At 33.5% G+C, this 20,372-nt stretch overlaps 1 protein-coding gene and 1 long non-coding RNA gene across 2 annotated transcripts in view; one reads left to right on the top strand and one right to left on the bottom strand.

Moving 5' to 3' along the window:
* The window catches only part of stw (laccase), a 129,843-nt gene that overhangs the window by 17,480 nt on the left and 91,991 nt on the right, over window positions 1–20,372 (top strand). The window lies entirely within an intron of this gene.
* Window positions 17,263–19,165, bottom strand: LOC141484771 (uncharacterized). The gene is made up of 2 exons (XR_012466790.1): window positions 18,553–19,165; window positions 17,263–18,190 (listed from the first exon to the last, which is right to left on the bottom strand). It is a non-coding gene; the product is annotated as an uncharacterized lncRNA (long non-coding RNA).

Here is a 20,372-nt window from a genome sequence, read left to right as displayed (position 1 = left end):
AATTATTCTTTAATATTTTCGATCCTGAACTCGGATTTAAGTATTATCGACATTCAACTCGAAAAGTCTAACCCTGAACTCAAATCACTGGGAATTGTGGAAACGGTCGGGTTATACTGGGTTGTAATCAAATAAACATCTAAATTACATCAAAGAAAGTGGGGTTACGATTTTTCCCCTGCCAACCACGGAGCCACGTTCCGATTGTCGCGAAACACTTCTTTCTTTGATAAACTGCCGTTACATCAATATAACAAAAAAGTATTTCATGACATTAATAATGTAGAAGACCATCTTTATTCTCCCTTCATTCCAATGGTTCTTTAGAACTTTCACTAATCAAATATTTTCTATCAAAATTTGTAAAATGACAATACTTGCAACACTGGTAATGGTTTCTTTCTTTCCCAATCGATCTTATTGGTTAGCTGAAAACACCTGAACTTGGATATATACATAGGAAGTTACTGGCGCCAATGACGAGAATTGGAGGTCAGGAAGATCAGACATTGCACTCAAGAAAATGGCAAACCAGAGACAAGTGTTTCGGGCCCACCATTAGTATGGTGCAGTCAAGTGTGAGAATGGGCAACACTTGATAACCAAAAGAAAGAAATACAAATGCAGGGAGCCACTAGCAGGAGCCAGCCGACATTTGTGGTTTCAACTGAAACCACAAATGTGCGGCTGGCTCCTGCTAGTGCTTCCGTGCATTTGTATTTCTTTCTTTACACTTGGCTGCACCATAATGATGATGGGCCAAAAAGTCCGAAATACATGGCTCCTGTTGTTGACTCTTTGTGTATGTGTTGCCCATCTTTACATTTGGCTGCACCGCGCTGATGAGGCCAGTAGCCAGAAACACCTGTATTTATAGTTTTACATCAGAATAATTGAACGATCATGTTAAATATCAAAATGGTAGTACTTGTGTATAATTTTGAGAAATTTTAAGTAATACGAGAACAAGTTCGTTTTTACTGGTTCAACTTTAAAAAAAAATCATTCGAATTAATGATTTCAAAAAATGAAGAACTGATTTGGGTTATCTGTGAATGAATAATAATGGATTTCTAAAGATATGGTTACTCAATAATTTCAGTTTGATTATACGATGGTTGATGATTCAAAGTATCTATCCGCAGATATTGCAAAACTATAACAACTTCCTGATATTTCTTTGTAGCATTTACTTCCAAAAGTTCGATGATGTGCGTGTAATCATGGGTTTTGCCATAAGTGAATTGAAAGCTGATACATCATCATTCAACTGTTGCGTTATAATTATATTACATGATTACAAACGTACTTATATGGCAAAAGGAAGAAATATTCACTTAAATGTTTCAAGGGATATCGAGTTAATTTCATATCATCATGATATTATGGCAAAAAATGTAAAGATGTTACTTTATTGATTAATTTTAATGATGCAAAAATTTATTCTTCGATTCACTATCTCAGAACATATATAATACTGTTATACCAAATACTTTTCAAGGGCTGCTTATGTTAGTACTGTTATTATTTAAACAATTCCAGTGCACATTTATTTCTTCTTTTCTTCTATCCATGAAATAATTTGGGGGTTAGGTGAGGGTTAGGTTGCTTTTAGGTGAATATACTGAAAGTGTATGTTACTTGTGCTTCTTCAATCTCGGTACAAACCAACAAAGTTAATCCCTCTTTCTCCTGAAAATATATACACTTTCAATTTGAGCGATGGCAAATTTAAAATTGAAAGTAGGCTTCAATGCTCATTCGCGGTCTTATTGAATTGAAGTATCCAAAAGATATTTGCTTTCTTATTGAAAAAACTTATCGTAAAATTTCTAACACAGTATCATTTCACATAATAACGTGATCAAAGTAATCAAAGTAATCAAATGATTAATATAACCAGTGACATGAAATATGCATATGATCTTGAAGAAAATAAAATTGTTTCTATTTTTATGCCATTTTGATAAAATTGTTCGAATCCCGTTATGACGCTGAGCATGAATCATGAAAAATTATCGATCGAGTAAATGTCAGTGAATAGATTAAGGCTTTTTGTATAACTCATTTATTAATAGGGCTCATAAAAACAAATAATTATTCATAATTTTAATTGAATGTTGAAAAAAGACTGTTACTATTGACAATAATCTAATAAACTTTCCTGAAATGGTGCTGGTTAATTGGATAACGCGTTATTTCATGAGAAATTTCCGTATGTAGAATTGAATAAAGCGCATACAGACTTTCATTTTAACAAACTGTTAATTCCTAACCCTACAAAAATCCGACTTCCATAGAAATTTAATGAAAAAAATTGGCATAAATTCACTTTCCGATTAAAAAATCTAAAAATCGTCTGAACGGAAGGCATGCCATATTCCAGACAAGAGAATTATGATTGAGAAGCTCGAGATCAAAATTTTTCGGGCGCCCAACGTTAGACACAAACTCCCTGGTTGATATATGATATTCATAAATCTCAAGGTGATGATTAAAACTTATTTACACGTACTCTGTCCATATATCAGAACATTGTACTTTCATAAAAATGTTCTTGTTGAAATTTAGCGTTTTTCAAGTAAAGAAATTGATTTTATTGGGGAATTGATATTTTGTTTCTATTTCCATGCATTCAGTTGGGAATATTTCTGGAGATAATCTTTACGAATATCACTCGATGCTGTTTGCTCTCAAGGTACTGCTAAATAACGAAGCTTTCGTTAAAAATGGTATTACTATCAGGAAAATTAGCGAGGAGAAAAATTAAATTATTGAGATTTGTTGAAGGAATTCGAACTATGTCCAAAGTTTCTTTAATAATGTGACTTCTTAGGCGGCTTTTTCTAGATGATGACAAAGTTTTCTCAAAATTTGTAGCTCAGATTTGATGAAGTGATGTTCAGAAATTAAATTCTTCACGGGTTAGGTGTAATAGATCGACTTTTGAGCTATAGTCACTATTTAGGAACATTCCACCAAGTTTTCCCACGTGTTGCATCATTTGTGGTGCAAACGTGGTAATATATTTAGATCGGAAACTAAATGCTGATTCGCGTCAAAACCTTATGCGCCAATCATTGATATGTGTATGTATTCAGAAACTTATAAGTTTCAAAAAGATTGTAGCGAGACCTGTGATACTCGTACATCTATTTCACCGATCAAATGTGTTTCGTAGTAGAGGTTAGGTTATTACTTTTGTCTGGATTTGTGTGTCACTTTTGAAGTTATTACTTTTGTTAGGATGTATATATTATTTTTATGAATGCCTAAAAGGCATTTTCTTATCATATATCAAATGAAACTCACTCAACATCAAACACAATGTTACTCCCCTTGTCTTTACATGCAGTATTTATATGTCAAATTTCAATGATGATAATTGAACAATTGATAATTGAACAGTCTGCAGATAAATGTTGCTCACAAACAACATATTTGTCATAAACCTGCTGTTCAGCAGGTCCACTATTGTTCTTGATCTATACCAATGATCTATGCAGATGATACGACTTTATTTTGTTCTAGCAAAGACTTCACCCCAGCTTACAACTAATGACGCGAGATAGCGAAAAATTGGCATACAAATGTTTTGCTGCCAATAAGCTGACTCTGAATAAATATAAACTCAAAATATAATTGTACCTTCCAATCCAAATATGCATACATCAAAAAGTATAAATTTTTTAGGATTCATTATTGATAATAGCTTGAGCTGGTCTGATCATATCAAAGCTGTGACTAGCAAACTTTCCACTGTCTTGTTTGTGCTGAGACGATTACATATCGTGGTCAGCTTAATAACGCTCGAAAGAGCCTACTATGGATCATTTCGCTCAGTTATGTCATATGGTATTCTGGTTGGGGGTAATCCTCGGTCAGAAACCTCGGGACTTCCCCTTAATAGAAAACCAATCAAAGTATCACAGGCAGACGCAATCTCCCTTCATGTTCCTATGGTATAATTCCTAATAGTATTTGATGTGAGAATAAATAATAGTGTTACATAGTTTCAAAACGATAACAAGTGTTTTATAAGTAGGAATTCGGATTGTGTCGTGAAGAAAAATAATAGAGTATGTGTTCATTTTATTTATCAAACATTAGGTAAGAAATATTCATTATACTTACACTCATATTTTTTATAGTTTTCTTTACGAAACATTACATGATTAAAAATTATGTCTAGATATAATTTGTTTCACTGGAATTGCTAGAATCCATCTTTTTTTTTTCGTTTTGTGCATTATATTGTATTAAACATATATTACGTGAATTATTGGAGTAGGTAATATACAAAGTATTATTATTATATATTATATTCATCCAATTTTTATTCAAACTCATTACTCCAATTCTTTATAAGTTAATTATAGGTACCTAAAGAAAGAGAAAATTACCAGACATTATTTTTTTATCACTTTTGAGTCGATTTTTTCTATTTTCCTTTTTATTGTTTAATGTTCCAAAATAAAACACAAGTAGAAGTTTTGGTGTTTCTTAATGAAAAAATTGTTTTATTCGATTTTTTTCAGTTTATAAACCCTTCTTCTTGCATCACCAGAGGGCCTCGCGAAATGTACTTTGCCCACATTAAATTTAGATCTTGCGCCCCACTGCCTCTAGTGATAACACAGCTCTACAAAAAAAAAATTTTGTGTTACCCTGGATATTTTTGCAAATTTTTATGTTTTTGAGTGCCTAAATCACGAATATATTTATGAAAGTACTGAATGTGCTCTATTTTTTATGATTTTTACGTATCTTGTATTTTTAATAATAATCGGCTTTTAGTAAAAAAAATTATTTTCTCAGTCATGATTAGACTTCTGCGCAACTTCTTTGCGCGTACAAACATCACGTGATCACCACTTCTCGGGCTCCTTAATCTGCAAAACAGCTGAGAACTCAGTTATTTGATAATATTGAAGTACTAACACGGAAATCTGGATAAGTTGTTTTATGTTAATATTTTGTTTCAATTGTTGAATGTCCGTTCTAATATATTTATCTTGTCTTTTTAAACATGAGTTTGTCACGAAGGAAGTGCAAATATAGTAGTGATTTATTCTGTTATATTTGTGGTATTTATATATCAAAAAAACAAAAAAGAAATATCACATACTTTGTTAAGGAAACTTATGCTGAATATTTCGGTTTCAAAATGGACAAATTAGATAAATCATGGGTTCCTAATAAAGTTTGTAAGTCTTGCGTTGAGTCTTTGCGGTTGTGGAAAAAGGGAGAACGTTCTGGATTAGACTCTGGTATTCCTATGATCTGGATGGAGCCTAAGAATCATTTCGATGATTGTTACTTTTGCGTAGTAGATGCTAAAGGTTTTAATCGAAATCAAACGTGGAGATATCCAGACTTACAGTCTACAAAATGTCCTGTTTTACACAGTGAAAAACTCCCTCGGCCTATTTATGTTTCAAAAGTGATTCGCATGCCCTCAGAAACAATGATGTTGCCAAATTCACAGAAATCGAATCAGTCTACCAGTGGAAGTGAATGGGAGGGTGAAACATCTACCCCAAAGTTGTTTTCTCAAAATGAACTCAGTGATTTAATACGTGATCTATTTATCAAAACAAGGATCAGAACTGTTAGCTTCAAGATTGAAAGAAAAAAATTTATTGGCACCGACAGTTACAATTACAACGTACAGAACGCGAGAAAGTGAGCTGTTACAATTTTTTGATGAAAATGAAGGATTGGTATACTGTAATAATATTGCGAAGCTGCTTCTGGACATGGGTTTGAAAGAATACAAACCTACTGAGTGGCGTCTTTTTATTGACAGCTGTAAAAGAAGTTTCAAATGCGTCTTACTGCATAATGGAAATAAATTTGCAATTGCCCATTCTACAAAACTCAAAGAAGAATATGAAAATGTCAAATTAGTTTTAGAAAAAATCAATTACTCGGAGCATCAATAGTCGATCTGTATGGATTTAAAAATGATTAATTTTTTACTTGGTCAACAAAGTGGATACACGAAATACCCTTGCTTCATTTGTATGTGGGACCGTAAAGCAGAGCAACGTCATTGGGAACAAGATGTTTGGCCTGAAAGAAATTCTTTAACTGTCGGTAAGGCTAATGTAATAAGAGAGCCGTTGGTGAGCAGAGGCAAAATTATACTTCCACCATTGCATATTAAGTTAGGAATGATAAAGCAATTCGTGAAAGCTTTGGACAAGGAAAGAGATTGTTTTAAATATATTTGTAGAAAATTTCCAAAACTTAATATGGAAAAGTTGAAAGGTGGAATATTTGATGGTCCTCAAATACGGCAATTGATGAAAGACACTGATTTCATTAAAGTTATGACTGTTCCGGAAAGTAAAGCTTCGGAAAGTTTCGTGTTGGTAGTCGAAAATTTTCTAGGTAACCATAAAGCACCAAATTATGAAGAAATTGTACATAATATGCTGACAAGCTTTCAGATTCTAGGAGCAAATATGAGTATCAAGTTACACTATCTTCGCAACCATTTGGATAAATTTCCAGATAATTTAGGAAATTATAGTGAGGAGCAAGGAGAGCGGTTCCACCAGGATCTAAAAGTAATGGAAGAAAGATATCAGGGTCGATGGGATTGTAACATGATCGCCGATTACTGCTGGTCTTTAAAAAGAGATTGTCCCCTGAAAAATTATAAAAGAAAAGCTCTTGAAAGGCGTTTCATGAAAATATAACATGTTTCCGAAATTTCCCTCTCTATTTACTTCAAACTATCATATTTTTTCCAAATGAAACTGAGATTATAAATATATCTGTTATTTTGTGTCTTGTTTTCGAATTTTTGTAATGTAAAATGAAAATAAATATTTAAAAGAAAACGAGAGAAAATCTCACAAAACCATTGATAATTTCATGAATTGTGAGTATAAATACACCCAAAATCAATTTTATATCTAGGGCAACAAAACCACTGTAGACCAGTGTTATATATGTATAGAAAAAATAGTTGTTAGAAGTGTAACACGAATCATTCAAGAATTTTTGCCAAGTGACTATTGTTTGTTCCATAAGTTCATAACTCACTGTGTATTAACAAATAAAAATTAAGTCAAAATAATATTCTCCACACAAAAGTATGTTTCATAAACTCAATTGAGGTGATGACATGTGAAACAAGTTTTCAATACCATTTTCTTGGCTATTTCAAAAGACATATTTCCTTATTTCAAAGTAGGCATCCATGAAGATCAAACCTGAATGGAGAGTTTTGGTTTGTGTTAGTATTATTATTTGTGCTTATAAACTTCCAACGATCCATGTCAGTTTTAATTCTGAAAGAAATATCAGACTGTTATGATGTATTCCAAGCAAACACTTCAAAGCTGAGTGTAGACTTATAAATGAGTTCTATGAAAATCGGTAACCTCAAACTACTATAATGTGAAAGTAATTCAGATAAAACGCAAATGCTTCACTTGTTTCAAGTTGATAACTGCCGTTGGAGAAAGTCGAAAATGAAAACTCGTATCCCTACTAATAGTACTGAAAAACATTACGAGAATACGAAAAGTATATGAAATAAGCTGACATTTGAAGCGGATTGAATTTTTAGAGAGAAATCTCAATCATGTTTTTAAACGGAATGTTGAAACTCAATTTGGACACTAATTTTAGTTTAGGTCGAACGCTGATTCTGCACCCCATAATATTTGTCATTTGCAGTTCTGATACTCACAATTCATGAAGGGGACCTGCGAGTACATAAATTTTCATATTTTAAAAATATTCTTTTGTCAAAAAAGTAGTTCGTTGAATATACACAGATAGCAAATCAAATTTGGAGCTAAAATTCACTATTAGTTAAAATGGTTGTGAGCTTATTACTCGCTGACAGATAGTGAAAAAATTATAATGATAATTGCCCCTTAAAGTCACTTCAAGGTGGTTGAGTTCAACTACAAGGTGACATTCATTTCGAGCAAGTGAACCTTCATAAATAGAAGAATTTTTCTCTAATATTAAAGTTATTTACATTATGAATGTTTTGGAATTCAGAATTATCAAAGCCTAGAACTGATATGCAATGATCATTTAGTCTCAAATCAATACCTTGAACAATATTTCTATTGAGAGCAGTTTGGAATATAAGGTTTGTTCTGGTTCTACGAAATTCAGGTTCTAGGACATCAGGATCATGCGCAGTTGAAATAGAGCGTTCTGGTTTATGGAAGATAATTTCGGATTGATTTATTCCTCTGTTATGGTTGCGAAATGATCATAAACTGTCTTGAACCGTTTCGCATCGTTCTTGCTCTTGAGGCTGAACTGTTGAGAACTGTTCCCGTTGCTCATGCGCATTCATGTGGGAATTTGTTGGTTTCCTAGAATGTATTTTTTATTTGATTTGATTTAAAAAATTGATGATTGAGGTTAGATAACATTTGAACTGACTACAAGGATACGCTACATAACCGCTACATAACAAAATGGTCATGATCAACAGTATTATCTCGTCTTCATCTCTTTATATATACGATAGGTGGAACAGTGGTCTCCTCAAAATGTGTTCTGGTTGAACAAAGTGTCCGAGACTATTTCGGACTGTTTGAGATTTTTTGCTTGTACGCATCATGTCTTGCGCAGTTTCCAAACAGTTTCTGATGTTTGAACCAGAACAAACCTATAATCAAATTGTATGTGATTGAATCGGCCAATATTTGATGAAAAGGAGTATATTTTTAGGACAGAGGTTTTGGCTTTCTACTTCTTCTTCTTTATACGAAAAAATGTCGGAATCTTTCGAAGAAAAGAAAAAAGGAATCAATTCATAAAAAGGTTACTCTATACAGCAAGCGCCAAACGTGATAGCGAGCCCGCCCTCATGCGCACAGACTCATTTTCAATGTAACCCCCACTAAAGCTTTGTAAGACATACAAATGCTCTGTACAGAGGCGAATCATCACTTGGCCACCAATGCTGTTGGCGTTTGGCATTGTATGAACCATTTGTGTTGTTTCTGAAAAAATGTCATCGCCTAACAAAAAACCAGTCATCAAAAGTGTATTATCATCAAAAGTGTATGTTATATAATAACTTTTTAATGAACTGTACTACTACCTATTATACTTAATAAAATATGAAAAAGAAAATAAAGAAATCATGTTCCATTTGCTACCCTAATTGAAACTAATTATAGGTACAACACTGGCCGGCAAGGGGCTTATCGTAATCCAATAGATCTGTTTGATTCTGTTCTGTTCCAATAGATCATGCGAAGAAGTAAGTTTCAGACACAAACTGAAAGAAAAGCCCTACCGAAAGAGCTACTTTCATATAAACATTGAATTGCACCAAAGAAAAACCCTTTCGAAACAGATACTTTTATATGAACATCGAATTATATGAAAAAAACTTTTTCTGTTCAGTTTATATTTCAACATTCATTATGGAATTGAATCAGATATTATTCTCAGGATTACTATACCTGTAATACAGAAAATGAAAGGTTTAAAATTTCACTTACGTGGAACACTGTCATCCTCACTGGTAGACATCAATGTTTGGCCATAAGGCACTTGCCTTATTAGCTCTTCAGCACCAAATCTGAATAACTTTATAGAAAAAAACACTCAATTCATTCATGAAATTACGACTTTTTGTCACAAATGTGTTCAATCTACTTCTGTCATCGTTGACATGAATATATAATGACGTAATGACATTCATTCATCATTTAAATCCCACCCATAGGAATCTTGTTTGAATTGGAAGGGGTATAGTTTTAGGAGAGATTAATTTTTCGGAAATAAAAGTTTTGGCTTTCTACTTCTCCAAAGTGAAAATCTTTCGAAAAAAGAAAAAAACAATCGATTTCAAAAGAAGTTACTCTATACAGAGATGTGTAGAACTGGAAGAAAAACCCTCCGCATAGAGAAAAGGATATTAATGAGGGAAAGAAGAATGATAAGTGTACTTGGCAAAATATTTTTGGGAATAGAAATGATAAGAAGAGAAATGTAAATTATTCGAAGGAACAGTTGAATCAAGATGGCGCTGAAAAGAAATATAATCATTTTGTAATGAGGAAACTACAATTAAGCAAGGTGATCCCTATGGCAATGTGTAAAAGAAATAAGAAATCAATATTCAATAAAAATGCGCATGATTACTGTACAATATAATTCAGAAGTGTATAAAATATACATACAAAATCAATGATTACTTCGGAATTATGAAAAACTCTCCAAGCAAATGATTCACTCCTATTGGAATAAATTCACATTGGCATTATAAACGGAAAACGAGCTCAGGTGGAGGACTGTGTCTAACCATTATTATAGTCAATGTGTTCATATTCGTAGAATAGGTGGGTGCGACATAAATGAAAAATTATCATACATCTCATACATTTTTGATACATTACAGAAACAGTTAGACTTGCAATCGGTATATCAAGAGATCATAATTACCTTCCAGACTTGGCAAAAACCACATTGGCAAATATAGTTTCTAAGAGGGTTATTACGGTTATCCGGCATTAATATATCACTCACAGAAGGTCAAGAGATATTTACTGTATTGTTCATCCATACAAAAAAAGTTTATACACAAGAGATAGATTTGACATAATTCAGTTGAATCGAGAGAGAAGAAAGTTTTTGGAGAAATTAGTTTTTGTGAAAGATCTTTTTGGCCTTCTACTCCTCCAAAGTCAATAATAAACATGTGGAAAATCTAATTAAAAAGATAGTATCGAGTTCAAAATAAACTTTTAATGAAAGTGTGTAAACCACGCACAAAAATTTCTTTCAGATACAAACTGGAAGGAAAAAAGTTGTTTCGAGGGGTCTTTTTCTTGGGGAACGGTCAGTGAAAACTATCTGAAGTTGTACATGACAATAGACTTTTGGACGAAAGTTTGAAGATAGCAGAATATGTTATGAGAATTATGAACAGTGATAAAAGTCTCATTGCAAACAGCCCATTGTTCAGTTTTTTTTAAGGACACAACACAAGCACTACAGGAAAATCTTCGGAGAAACGTTCTCAGGAAGTTTATTCCACACTCCGTTGCATATTTCTGATATTATGTACCGCTCTTGGTGGAATCAAATGTGTCAAGTCACTTGAACACATGCCGTGAAAATATCTTTAGAATAGAGACAAATCTCCAACTCCTCTTCGACGTTTCAGGCTATCAAGGTTGCACGTGATGTTCGCGTCTCCAATCAGGTGGATGGCTCTTTTCTGAATGGAATCCAGCAACTCTAGGGTATGTTTGGGGGCAGAGCTCCATACATGAGAATAATACTTCAAAAATGTCTGATCTGAGCTTTATAAAGACTCAAGAGTTGCTGAGGTGTGTACAGTTTTCTGGTTCAGAACAGTGTTCCAAGCTTTTGAGGAGCAGCCTTTGCAATTCCAGCGACATGATTTTGCCAAGACATATTGGTGTCCATTTTAACCCCCACCAAACTTATCGAAGCAGAAAGCAGAATTGTCTGACCTGACATTATTATATCCAATTCGGAGACATTTATCTTCTTGGAGAAAACCAATGCCTGGGTTTTTGTGGCATTGAATTGAACCTGGGTGCTTTCACCCCAATTCGAAATCACTTCTAGATCCTCAATAAGATGTGGAACCTCCTGCTGCCGGCGAAGATATGCCTCCGTAGCCAATGTCCTGGAATCCAAATGGAATGACGAGACAAGTGTGCTGTCATCAGCAAAGCAATATATTGGATTCTTGGTTTTTTCCAATAAATCGTTGATATAGGTACAATAAAAATAGGGTTGGAGACAATATGGATCCCACGTTTTCATGAATCACTCTGTTGATTATTGCGGGAACACTCATGAGAAAATTTTCCGCAAATTTCTACCCAACATGTGTGTCTGAATGTGTACTTTGTTAAATATAAATAGAGGCCAGCTCTAGACTAAGAATTTTTTTAACTACTTCATCACCTGAGGACATCAATTTGATTGATGAAACGTACGAGAGGAAAGTCCTGATGTTTGAAAATACTGTTGGTTCTTAATGTAATTTAAATCATTCAATGAAACTACATAGTCATGTACCTACTACTATAAAAAACGAAATAAAATTCATAGTAAATAATCAAAGTTCTCCACTGACCGCTCGACAATGACCCATTGAGGCATTGAATTGGTCTCGCCTGTTCAAATTAACGGTGCCTCGTCTGAAAATAAAACGTTAGCGATGAAATTGTTATACTTACCATTTTAGTCCATCATATTCAGTGCTGCAGTCATAGTCGTTTTCAACCAGTTCAAAGGCGAGACGTAGATACTTCCCAAGAATGGTATTTTACCATTTTGAAATGTTCAATACTGAAGACTTTGACAGTTATCAAAAATTTTCAACTATCGACGAAATAACGTCTCGTTACATTTCATTATCTTTTTATTTTGCTCTATACTGCAGATTGTGAAATAGGTTCACGATCTGTGTGCATTTTATGGCATAATCTGCGTACTTCTTGTTGGGCTCGCATCGCCAAGACCAATGACGGTTAAAATTCCATTACTCACGTAAACGTACCGTTAAAGTATTAGATTACAATACAGAATTGAATTTACATGTTTCGACAGCTTTTAACGACAAATGAAAAACAAAAGTGGTCAGATAAGGCGAATTTCCACCAAACGAACAAAACGACAACAAAACAGCAACTGTGTCGATTTGGACACGACAAAATAAGAAACATTCTGAAGACTTTGTATCACGGGCGCGGGCGATTGTTTTTTATCAACAACGGTGTTTTTTTGTCTTTTTGTCACCAGAGTTCGCTACGTGGAAACTGACGGTGACAACAAGCAACTATTCAGTTCACTATTTTGTTTTGGCGTGTGACTTCATGTGTCATTATAACTCCATAATTCACTCCATTCTCCTATGTCACCACTCATCAAATCTGCCTTAAGTTCATCTCTTCCATAATCTATTCGTCCTCTCAACAAAAATCTCATCCAGTATCTTGATTTTTTTGCTTTCGCCCCTTTCGCTCAAAAGATTCGACTTTAAAAAAACTGTTCACCTAGTGGAAACGATAGAAAACGATTCACAATAAAACACGCAACTCAGACTAGTTTTTGTCTGTTCAGTGGAATTCTAGTTTCTAGTTTGTTTTCGAAATTGAAACAAGTTATTTGTTTCTGTTTTTGAAAACAAAACTAGTCCGTTTGGTGGAAATCCGTCCATAGGCAGTGGTGATAGTATAAGAATAATGAAATAGTTGTAACAACAATACATAATTCAATTTATTTATTATTTGATGAGTAACTTCAAATAATTTTTTGTCCACCCTGATGGAATTCCAGATCAATTATAGGTATTATATAAATGATCGACAGGTTGATGTTTGAATGATGTAAGTTCCTCAGTCAAGAACCAGTTATATTTCTCGCTGTCCTATTTAACGTTTATTATTTGAACGAATATGGTAGGCTAATTGAAATCCGCTAATCGATTGTTTAGATCTGTTATAACCTGGAGCAAGTAGTTAAGTACATGTACTATCTAAACGAAGTATAAGAATATTGGCTGTTAATCGACATACAACCCAATACATTTTTTAGAATGTAAAAAAAATTGACACAGTTTCGTATACGAATACCACTGACAAAGAATGATACCTAATGACGGGATTTCTGAAATGCAGCAGCATCATGTTACGATATGATACGGTGATAAAACAAGAGGTTACTTAATTGGGTCATTAGTAATATCCATGGAATCTTGAATTCTAAAATGTTAAAGCAAGTATTTGAAACAGCTGGTCATGCAAGCTTCAATTCAATCAATACATCGCTTCATAATGTTCAATTGCCCGAGTTATTAAAAATAAGTAGCATTATACCCATATCCAAAGTTACAAACACTATAAAAGCAAGTGAATTAGACCTATCAATACCTTACCCCCAATAGAGAAGGTTTCAGAAATAGAAGTATATAATCAATTATTAGAGTTTAGTGACAAAAATCAAATCATGGTTATTAATCAATCTAGTTTTCGAAAAAAACATTATTGTGAAACATCACTACACGCTAACTGAATTTACTAATGAAACAGATAAAGGTAAATATGTTGTAGTCGTCTTTTCAGATTTCAAAAGGGCCTTTGAAACGGTTGATAGAAGTATTTTGCTTCAGAAGCTGAGAAGATATGGGATTGAGGGGATGGTTTATGAATGTATAAGTAATTATTCATCAAATAAGAAACAGAGAGAACATGTGAACGATTATTTCTCATCATATATAACAAATCACACAGGAGTACCACAAGGTAGTGTGCTTGGTCCCCTATTATTCATTCTATATCTGAATGATATACAATTATTTACAGACTGTGAGTTCTTCAACTTATTTGCAGATGATACCTTATTGGCCTGTACTGGAGTAAATTTTGAAGAAATTCTTGGCAGAATGAATAAGGTTTTAGAGAAAGTAGAAAAATATCTGAAAACCAATAAAATGGAACTTAACGTTGAAAAAAACCGAAGCAATGATGATCACTACTAAATTCAAATACAATCAAATAAATACAAACAACATAAATATAAAAATTGAAGATGAACGTATAGAAATAGTAACATCAGTGAAACATTTGGGATTTCAACTTGATAATTGCTCATCATTCCACGACCACTTCCAGTATATTGAAAAAAATATTACAAACAAATTAAATTTTTTTTCAAGAAACGCCAAAAACTTATCAACAGGTACAAAAATGTTGGTATATAAATCAATAATCCAACCCCATTTTGACTACCGTACATCTATTTTATTCTCTTTTAATTTGAACAAAGTGCAAAAAATACAAAAATTTCAAAATCGGGGAATGAGAACAATTTTAAAATGTAATAGGTATACACCAATTTCTACCATGCTATCTGCTCTACAATGGCTCTCAGTATCCATAAGATCATTCTATTGTTCCATGGTTTTCATTTATGAAATATTAAATAAAATGACCCCACCATCTTGCTTTCATTAATAACTTTCAATGAAGGCATTCATCACCATTCTACTGGGCACAACAGTCACATTCATATAAATAGAACCAATACAAGAAATAGTATGAGTAGTTTATTTTTCAAAGGTTTTGTCCGATTCAATGACTTACCTGATTCAATTGAATCTATTCTGTCATTGAAGATTTTGTTGATTATATTATATTTCAAGTTAGCTAACCTGTATATTAAGAATCCTACTTAAAAAATAAATTCCAATTCAATATACGATCCACTGAATTTAAAAATATGCGATATATAAAAATGGAATTGAGTGCTCAAAATTACTGGAAATGTTGACAGTGGCATACGGTGAGTGTACTCTCAGTCTGAAAAATGTTTATAAGTGATACGAGCTTCTCATAGAAGATGTGAATGAAACGCTCGCCCTGGACGCTCTAGGAAGATATTGGCAGATCAAGATCTTCAGATGATGTGGTGCAATCTTGGATATTGACGCCAAAATGAATTCATTAAATGCATTTGATGAATGCCATGTATAGAGCAAGTGCCTGTTAGCCAAACACTTCAAATCAATCGATTCGAGCGAAGCTCTTTGCTGTGGACAGAAAGTCCTGTCCAGTTATCTCTGGTGCGTTGGTATTATACCATCGGAGGCCATGAAATCCTTCTAGATCTACCTCCTCAAATAAAATTCACAATCCCTGTTGCAAATAACAATGTCAGGAGAGATAATTCCGCTTTCTGCTTCGATAAGTTTGTTGGGGGTTGAAATGGACACTAATATGTCTTGGCACAACCATATCGCTGGAATTGCAAAGGCTGCTTCTCAAAAGCTTGGAACACTGTTCCAAACCAGAAAATTGTGCACACTTTTGATGCTCTATAAATCTCAAATCAGACCTTCTTTGGGAGTATTTTTCCCATGTATGGATCTTCCATTGATGGATTCCATCTAGAAAAGAGCCTTCCGCCTGATTGGAGACATGAACATTACTTGCAACCCTGATAATCTGGAACATCGAAGGAAATTTGGAGATTTGTCACTCTTCTATAGATACTTTTACCGGAAATGTTCAAGTGACACATATGATTCCAGTAAGAGCGATACATATCAGAAGTAAGCGACGAATTGTGACTGATCATCATCTTGAGATTCAACTCAATACACCTCGAACTTCACTGTTTGAGAATTCTTTCATTCAGAGAACTGCGTTTATGAGAAATGAATTCCCTGAGATCATTTCTCCAAATGGATATAATCTCCAGCGATTCAAATCCAATGTGTATCGCTACTTTTCATCAGGCAACGCTCTTAGAGTGCTTTAAGGATTTTCCTGTAGTGCTTGTGCTTTGCCCTTGAAAAATATCGAATGAAATTCAACATATCAAGTGAGAATAAGTTGGAAAAGTGTTTACTTGATACATTACTTCAATCACAAACCCTTGGGCAGTGGACTCTTCAAGATCAATAATCGAGTATGCCTCATTATTATGAGCTATAAGAAAAGATCTAAACAAATTTAGCTACTGAAAAATTAGCCGGGGCTTCTGTGAAATATGTATGAGGAAGATGAAGAGAACAAATTTTATATAAATATAGGTTATCCGTTATTGAACTCAAATAATCATTGATTTCAAGGTAGATATGCAAGTTACGGAATGAGTGGTGAAAGTGGGAAAAGAAATCGTCATTGTTTTGAATAATATTGGAAAACGCGTAGGAATTCTCAGAATCATTTCAGACACTGTTAATCATACAATTTAACGGTGAAACAGTGAATACTTCTGCCCATTCGATATGGTAATACCACTTAAATTCTTTACGTCCAGGATATCCCGTAACTGAATAGTCACGCTATGAATATTCTCTGATTACTTCATCTCGATCAAATATCCGGTTGTCAAGTATCGAAAGGTAAAGCCATCTCTCACGAACGAATTTTGAAGAAAAAGTGGACCATAACTTCCTGTTAGTTTTTACAAACAAAAATTCATTTTTCAAAAACAACTTTCATTGTTTGTAATCAATTCGAAAATGAACAAGACGAAAAATCTCATGCAATATTCATTCACCTCAATTATTCTTATTCTATAACAAACGATAATTACTTGAATGAACATAGGCTTTCACGGCTGGAATCACGATTGAAGAGAACAAAATCCGGGCTGGCAGGGCGTGATCTAATGGAACCTGAACTTCTCCAGGTGTTCAGGTATTCAAGTATCCATTTGTATAACATTTTCTATATCTCATTACAGATGAGTCATCACTTTAAAATAAAACAGTGAAACCCACTTATCTATATTTCAATATACTACTTATTGCACTACAGTACTTGTATTTGTAAAAACAATTATAATGGCAATGTTATTGATAAAATGCAGTAGACTTGGTTTATAGACAGGAATAAAACTTGAAGGCTATCTATTTTCTTCGGATGGACAATATTTCTTCCAATCAATTATCTGTTCCACCATTCTCCATCTGTATATCAACTTTTTTTGTTGGATATACGTATAAAAAACAAGATTGGAACAGATAATCAATTCATTTTTAGTAACAGTCTTCAACAAAGCTTCACCTATTCGTACCTAGTTTTAAGACTCTCTCCTTACTCCATATGTTTCACTTTTACGTCCAAAATTTCATGTTCTTTGTCCAGTATGGAAAATACTCCAATTCAGAGGCTCTGTTTTCAGTCACAGAATAGGGCATGTTGAACTAAGAAATCTATTAGGTCTTCTTGTTAGTCTAACTGGCTTATATTGTAGTCATTTTAAAATAAACCTATTTTGTCTCTCAACTTATATGGTTTCTTTAGGCCGAAATCCAATAATATTAAAATCGACACTAACTCCAAATCTTACTCCAAGTTCAGAGGCGAGTTCTACCTCCTGAAGGTAACTTTCCAAACGTTCAAAATCCCATACAAGTGTCACGGCTTCTTTTTTGATGTCTCATCCAACAAAATTTTCATCTAGCTTGACCAGCATCAGTTATCACTTCAGTAAGTAATAAATTGACTATTTTCAGGATAAATTATTTTTTTTAGGAAAAGAGGTTCTTCGCTTTCTATTTCTCCATCATTGAACAAAAACTGTGGAAATTTTCCCTTTCGTCAGTGTTCAAGTAGTCGTTCCGAAAGGGTTCATAATGTACAGGAGTTTTCAGTGTAGTTACTTTTTTCTTCTTCCTTCCTTTGGAAGGACTGAACTGAAAAAAGTGAAGTGAAGTGAAAATGTGTTTTTGGTTTTTAGCTATGTTGTCAAGTAAGACTAAAAAAAAAAACGAAAATTCCGATTTTCATTTTTTTTCGGATATTTCCGGAAAAACTTGAAAGTTTTCAAGTTTCATAACAATATTTTGTTGAGCACAAAAAGCTCGACGTATTCCCTGTTTAGGAGATCCCAATGGTGGGGGTCGAATTTGAATTACTCTGTATAAGTGTGGATAAAGCAGTTGGTATTAACATACAATAAATACTGTTCACTTCTGATTGATGCCAAATATTCAACTACATAAAATAATTCAAATAAGTGAGGTGACAAAAAAAATAGGTAGTCAAATTTACTTACCAGAAGAAAAATGTAGAAAATTCCTTCAAACGAAAATTGACAACGCTATGATATGAAAAATTATCGTGCTTCAGAAATGTGAGCAAGAAAAAGTTGTTTCTGTCAACTCCCACATCATATTTCAGCATACATTATTTTATTAATATTAATTCCGAAAGATGCAAGTCACCATATTCCATAACGTCAGTTTTGTCACTTCACACGCACTGGTTCGTTACTGGAACCTAATTAAATTAATTGCACGCCGTTTAGTTGAGCTAATGAATAGTAAAGCTCCAATTAAATTAATTCTTGTTATGAATATTTATGATGTGTATTGTGGTATTGTGACATTATTGCGCTACCAATAACCAATAAAGAACTCTAGGGAAATGAATAAATAATTACAATAGAAGGGTGTAAATATTCGACTTTCAACGAGTCAAAGTCTGAGTGAGTGGTGTGCAAAATGGTCTCATTGAGTTGTACTGAAGTGAGAGTCATATAGGAGAGACAGAAGTTACCTTCTCAACTTTATTTATCGCTACCTTTCTCAATTCTTGTGTTTAGAGATTGCTGTCAATAGTTCTGAATATGTTAACCCTTTTGACATTACTACTTTGCCTTTCACCAGTTCAAGAGGCCAAACTTGGGTTATTTATTTCAATTAAATGAACTTATCACAACGAAACAATTTGAATATTTTTAATTTGAAAGAGGTGTATTTGTAGACGAAATAAATGTTTAAGAAAAATAGATTTTGGCTTTCTACTTCTCCATCTTCATACAAAACAATGCGGGAATCTTCCAAAGGAAGGAAGAAAGCAATCAACTTCAGAATGAACTTTTCACAAAGATTTGCAGATCATGCATAGAAGTTACTTTTAGACACAAACTGGAAAAAAGCCCTCTCGAAGCTACTAATTTTAAATAAATATTGAATAACATGAAAGAAATAGTACTTTTGAAATAACTGTTTTTATATGAATATCAAGTGCGTCGCTAGCTTATGACTAAAGGGGGGGCAATGGGACAATATTATGGAGGACAAAAAATATGAACGCCTGGTACAGTCGAAAGCATAAAGCGTTACATTTTGGAATCATTTGCCTCAATGACGATTGTAATAAGAACGGTTCTGATATCAATGTATAAAACTTCACAAGCTCTCGACAGCACAATAACTAATTCAAACTTTTGAATACAGTAATAATTATTTATTTTAACAAGAATAATATTTAATTGAAACATAACCTGCGGAGATTTTTTACAAAACTTTCAACCACTTCATCATTAAAATCATTTAGATTTTATTTATTATAGCTCTGTGTACACTCATCATTGCCAGACCATTAAGGCGATCTTCTGCCACGGTGCTTCTTAGCCATGTTTTCAGTCTTCTGAGGCTGCTGAAGAATCACTCTACTGTACAGGTCGTGCATGGTAAAGCGATCAAAATTTCCAATGCTTTTTTCGTTTCGGGAAAGAAGGAATTTGTTTCTTTTAGGACAACAACAACTGTAAGATTTGTTAGATTAAGCCTAGCGTGCCACAATTGCTGCCAAAGTTCGATTTCATTCTTTATGTTCGGTAACTCATAAAACTGGGCAATAGATTCACAAGTTTGTTTTAGATTTTCAGTTGTCGTCTTTTGCATCTGCGCCAATTTTCTTCCAAAGATAATGTTTGTGAGAATAATTGGAAGATTTTCCTTAAAAACTCTGATACTTTTGTGTTTCTCATTCCATCTTGTCTCGCAAAGTCTGGAAATATTAGATATCAACTTCCTCCTCAAAACTGATTCCCGAAAAAAGTTTATAGTATCTTTGGTGGTTCCCATG

The sequence above is a fragment of the Leptinotarsa decemlineata genome, unplaced genomic scaffold (assembly GCF_025532065.1).
Source record: "Leptinotarsa decemlineata unplaced genomic scaffold, Ldec_3_MD MMD2_tig00026294_RagTag_RagTag, whole genome shotgun sequence".
NCBI classification, from domain to species: Eukaryota; Metazoa; Arthropoda; class Insecta; order Coleoptera; family Chrysomelidae; genus Leptinotarsa; species Leptinotarsa decemlineata.
The sequence above is the reverse complement of the archived record's forward strand: the minus strand, read 5'-3'. Positions and strand labels throughout refer to the sequence as shown.